Consider the following 5,952-nt stretch of genomic DNA (forward strand, 5'->3'; position numbering starts at 1 on the left):
GAAGGACTTGCATATTTCCAAGGCTATTCACACATCTTTTATTGAAGTGACTGAAGAAGGTTCTGAAGCAGCTGCAGCCTCGGGTATTGTGCTGTATTAAATCTCATAAATATTTTGAGTCTTACACATTGATTCAAAGAATGTTAAAAGCTCTAGTTTCTTGTCACATTTTGATTTATTTCTGTGTCCCCTGTGCCAGTGTGTAATGTCTTTATTCATTATATTTATTGATATTAGGGAATAGAAATTTGTCTTTGGCATTAGTGGAAAAATGGATATTTAGGATCAGCTGTCAATTGTATGCAACACCTTGTGTTCTGTTCCATTGCAGTTAATGGAACTGAATATCAGGTTCTGGGTATAATGGGCAGCGAGCATGATACTGCCATCTTGTGCCAGTGCTCAAGATGAGCTTCTACCTCTGAAGTTTACAAATGATAGTTTCTGAACAACATTTAAATCCTAATTTAGTTTAAAGTACAACTGTTCAACATGTGCAGTTTTGTGTGCTTTATTAGTACCTGAACCCCAGCTCCACTTGTAGTGTGCCTATTGTCTACTGAATGACAATGATGTCATTGTAACTGTTCATTCATTCAAACATTCATTACATATTATACTTTTAAATTTAAGATGACTTGAATCTGCCATTCTAGATTTCTGAGAATTCATCAACTGTGGTAATTGACTATTTAGATTTTTATTTAAATTGCTAAAGAAAAATAGCACATTTACACATTGGTTTTCTTAATTATTTATACATTTTAATTATAAAATAATACTGAAATGAAAGAAAGGAGGATTAGATAGTTTAATTTACAGACATTAACGGCGTGCATTGTTTAGTCCTATTTTCTGGTCCTTGCTTTGCCCAAGTAATCCATTTGTGTTAGTGCAAACGCAGGAATATCTTTTATGTAGGACTGGGTAATGACAGAGGGTTTATTTAGAAATTAGATCATGTAAACCCAAGCTTACAAGCTAATAACATAGGACCAGACATTTGCATCCGAGATGGCTAGCTTGGCATATCATCCTCAGGAAACAGTGCTCTGACTGGCATGATTTCAGGTCTGGGAAGGGCTGGATGCAGGTGTAGGATGGTGGAGAAGCCCAGTGCTTCAGCCACAAACTAGAGACAAACACAGGATCTCCCAAGCAAGCCGTTTTCAAAGGTCCTTTTGGTTCTAAGGAACTCCGTCCCAATTGATTTGTTAAATAGTAAGTCCACTAACCGCCTCATTTCATCACCATCCTCCCAGTGGCACTTTATAACCTCCATTCCAACTCATGCCTCCTGTAACCTCCGCATCCACTCCCTTTGACTTTTTCCCTCCCCTTTCCCGTCTTACACCCATTACCTTTTGTCCTCACACCTTGCATGTTGATTGACCAAGTGTCTGTCGGGGCAGATCTCAACAGCTATGTTGAGATGAAATAAAATAAGATTTATCTATTTATTACAGCTTTCACCATAAAATGCAAACACTCTCATTCATGAAAGCCCATTCCATATTCTAGCTCCTTAGTCTCTCATAGAAAAAAACTTCTCTTAATTCCACATCAAATACAGCTAATCCTTTAATAACCTCTTTGAGCCATCAATCAAACTTTGATCTTGCAATACTCATTATGATTAGATCGTGGAAGTTGTTAACCCCTTAATGGCAAGACTTACTGCCAACAAACCGCAATTGAAATTACTAGGGCACTTTTTTCAATTCTAACAGACACCTGTGGGCAACAGTTTTCAATTTTGAAATGTTTAGCCAATTTAAATAAAAACAACAGTCTTTCAGTGCTACAGACTTTATTTGCCCTTCAAGAACATTAACAACCTCCTAAAGATTCACAATTCTTGTACCACAGGATGAGGTACATGTTTCAGCAAAATTACTTAAACTTGAGTTGAATTGTCCTTGTTGAATTTGGGTTTTCTCATTTGGAAACTCATATCCCACTTCAGTTTCTCTTCCTCCACCATGCTCCATTCAAAACAGACAGGGAAGGACTGCAGATCTGGTCCTCTGCTTGCCATTTTTAAAGATTGCCAGTGTCTTCATGACTGGAACTATTTTCAAAGTTAAAAGCAAAGATTTTGAGATGATAGGCTGAAGTTTACCAGTCAGAACTATGAGATTAGTAAGGAAACATAGCAACCCATTTCAACAAAATGAGGACAAGAACAAGGAGGTAATTGACCCCCACCAAATGTGATTAAACTGAAGATGATAATGTTCCATAGACTAGTAGGAATTCATTAACTCTGAAACACTCAACAAAGCAACAGCTGTGAAGATAAAGTAAGAGTTAATCTGTCAGGTGGAACTCTACACCTGTACTTCAGTATTTCAGCATTTTCTGTATTTATTTCAGATTTCCAACTTCTGACATTTTACTTTTTAAGAAATTGTGGCACCAGACTTTTGCAACAGTTAACTAAGACATAAATGAAGGAAATCTTGACTAAGTTACATGCACAAGCTTGCCTGAAATATTTGTAACTACGTGTAAAATGTGTAATGTTGTAACATTAGTGAAATGTAAGAAGACAGAATATTGAATACTAGGCATCAAATCTTTGCCTGCCTTGTTTTATTTTCCTGCAATCCCCTCTCTACCTTTCCAGTCTCTTCCTCTTCTCTTCCTCCCCAACATCACCAGTAGAATGTTCAACTTGTTTTGGCCAGATATACTTGCACTCTGACCCTAATTATTTTAGGCTTAAAGCCCAGTTATTTTATCATGGTAGAATCTCGTTGCATTAAGAGTCTAGTCTGCTGGCTGGAGGACCAAAATGTTGTAATGTGGATCCTCACCACCGCTTATCATGGTAAAAACAAAATTGGATAGATTTGCTCCCACCTTCTCTTTTTTTCCTGGCAGTGACGTGCAGGGCCTTCTTGGTTTAGTATGGTAGAGAACAGCCACTGGGTAATGTACCAGAAAGAGGCTGTTGTGTGAAGCAAGATGTAGTTTGTTGCATGATAGCGATGAAATACAAATTACCTTGGTACAATAATCGCAGTAGTAATATCTATGTGGGAGACCTCAACATTAGGTCTTTGTACTTCAAGGTTTAAACATGTTGTTCTTCCTGTGTCCTTAGGCCATTACACCCATAATTGGGTGGCTTAAAGCACCATTAATTGTCCAGTTACACCCTTGTACAACATGTGAGAAACTTGCATTGCTTTTTCTCAGACAGACATTTCGAACCACAAACCAGTCTGGCAGTGGCAAGGTGATGGGACTTCCTCTGGAATCACCAGCCAATCGGGCTGGCAGCTCTCACATCAGCAGTGCCACTGAGGATGCCGTGACTGCTCCAAGAAGAACTTTCCCTACCACTCCCCCTCCCACCCCCTAAACAGAGTTCCGTAATCACTGAAGACCACAGTGGGTAATGTAGGGGGTCTTCACACGTTGGGGATTATGGGAAGCAAGGACAGGCATGTGTGGTTCTCAATCGGCTATTAGTTGGTCATCTAAGGGCCTTGACTGACAGTGGGATGGGTAGGTCCGACATGGGCCTTCCCACCAAAAACAACACGCAGGTGAGAAACGAGTGCAACCACTGACTTAATTACATGCCCTTACCACCTCCAAGCTCACAACCCATGAGAACAGGAGATTCCACTCCACATCCTTGATCATTTTCCATAACTGTTAGCCAATTATTCCTTGTTATCCATAGTTTTCCTAAGCACCTTGGAACACAATGTTTGAAGCAATTTCAAAGGAAAATTGATCGAGACATTGTTTATATTATTAATTATCAGGAGCTGGACTGGGGAATGAATATGCTAATTAATTTATCATTATGCAGGTTATTTTGTTGCCTTTGGTATATTAAGGTGTTCTGTGGTGAAATCTGTACTTGTGTGACTTTTCTTTCCTTTTGGCTCATGATATACACTTAGAGCTGGCACAAATATATTGGTGGCTGTTTTTCAGCTGCAGTCATTTATTGTTAAAGAGCTAGATCAAATGTTGCTGTGGGTCGTTTGATTCATTTAGATTAACCATTTCCTTCTCATTTACTATCATGTACATCTCCTTCTTCAGACTGGCAAATCCAAATAGTAAAATTAAACTAATGAATTTCCAATACAACTAATTAGATTGTATTTGTATTTGTATTTGTATTTGTTCTTTGCAGAAATGATTGCTGTTAGCAGAATGATGGTCCTTAATCCTCAGATCATTGCTGATCATCCATTTTTCTTTCTGATCAGAAATCGGAGGACAGGTAATTTCCTAACACCAATGTATCAGCACTAACAGCAAAGATTAAGGTCACATTTTGTATGTTAGTATTACACAACACAAAAAGACATTTATTATGAATAACACACTGCCCTAAAAATATAATACTAAATCTCCTGCTAAAAATTGTGGAAACAAACAAATTGTTACTTTATTAGTCAAGGAATTAATCCAGAGCTATGTATTATTAAAAAATATATAAATTGACTGGATAACTGTAACTAACTTTATAATCTAAGACTGACCTATTCCTCTTCCATTCTAGGTACCATCCTGTTCATGGGCAGAGTCATGCACCCTGAAGATATTAATCCAAATAGACATGATTTTGAAGCTTTGTAGATGCACCAGTTCTACACTGATAATGCCTCACTTAACAGCTTTTCATTCATAAATGATGTGTTTTGCAGTTTTTGCACTTTTACAGTCTGGTAATTTTTGTCATAACTAGCTGAAGTAAAAGAATAGAGAAAATTTGTAGGAAATGTCTGTATTTACGAAATGTTTGTACTACTATTATTGTACCGTCACCTTCATCTCTTAAATACGTGAACATTGTTCCATATTTATAACATTCTAAACTATTTAATTATGAAGCCCTTGGTAATACTCTTAATGCTACAATGGTAGTTTTAAAAATAAAGTGAAAATTATGTGCCTTTGCTTAGATATTTGTATTTCATTTCAGTATTTTCAGGGTTGCAGGTAGAGTGTTCCAGAAATCACCCAAGTGGCCTTTCCCTCGCACCCACTCCAACCTATCCACACATTAACAATAGAACAGGCAAGATACAGGCTAACTCTTCGCTGTCCTTGCCACAATTGAGGACCTTAAGTAGACTATTAATGACTAACTACTGACCTCAATTTTGAGGCTGGCTGGAGGTTAGGAGGACTGGGGAAGGCTCGCTCCTTGGGCTTCCCCTTCCAATTTCAGGATTAGAGTGTTAGCCAATCAAATTAGCAGATCAGGCAGAGCTTACACTCGAACAAGAAGCAGAAGCTCCGTCTTTAGCTAAATGGCTGCAGGACTGTCCCTGTTGGCAGGGGTTGTGTTCCCTGCTGATGCTTAGGATGGCAGGGTGGAAAACCCTGCCATGTGAAAATGTCCTGTTCCTGTGTGACAGTCTGGCTTACAAATTTTTATTGTTTAAAGATATAACAATATGAGAAAAATGTCATTTGAATTTTCTTGTGTAAATGAAATGAGCCAAATGGTAATTACGTGTGCAATAGCCATCTGCCCATTCTCAAACAGCAGTTTCCAAGGACCCTGTAAATCATGATGTAATGCTGAAGTCTATACCCACTTTTCTAAGTTACAACTCACAATTTTACAACTTTATACTTTCACCTGGCATTGGTTACTATACAAAAATGCTCTGTTAGAATATGGATTTCTGATTGCCATGCTGTTTTATTACAGTGACACTTGAGGAGTAATGTGCTGTGGATAAAAAAAATCCTGTCCTTTTATATGTTTCACTTATGCACCACATCTCAAATACTGTGAGCAGTTTTAGTCTCCTTATCTAAGGAAGGATATAACTGTATTGGAGGTTGGTCAGAGAGGTTTTACTAGATTGATACCTGGAATGAGTGGGTTGGTTATTGGATAATTGGACAGGCTGGACTCGTTTCCACTAGAGTTTAGGAGAGCGAGGGGTGAACTGATTGAAGTGT

The 5,952-nt window shown here is 38.1% G+C and overlaps 1 long non-coding RNA gene across 1 annotated transcript; it reads left to right on the forward strand.

The window, feature by feature from the left end:
• LOC125481317 lies at positions 1-4,939 on the forward strand. The gene is made up of 3 exons (XR_007261286.1): positions 1-83; positions 4,163-4,252; positions 4,535-4,939. It is a non-coding gene; the product is annotated as an uncharacterized LOC125481317 (long non-coding RNA).
• Positions 4,940-5,952: the final 1,013 nt, after the last annotated feature.

The sequence above is a fragment of the Rhincodon typus genome, unplaced genomic scaffold (genome assembly GCF_021869965.1).
Source record: "Rhincodon typus isolate 14 unplaced genomic scaffold, sRhiTyp1.1 hic_rhity00001691, whole genome shotgun sequence".
NCBI classification, from domain to species: domain Eukaryota; kingdom Metazoa; phylum Chordata; class Chondrichthyes; order Orectolobiformes; family Rhincodontidae; genus Rhincodon; species Rhincodon typus.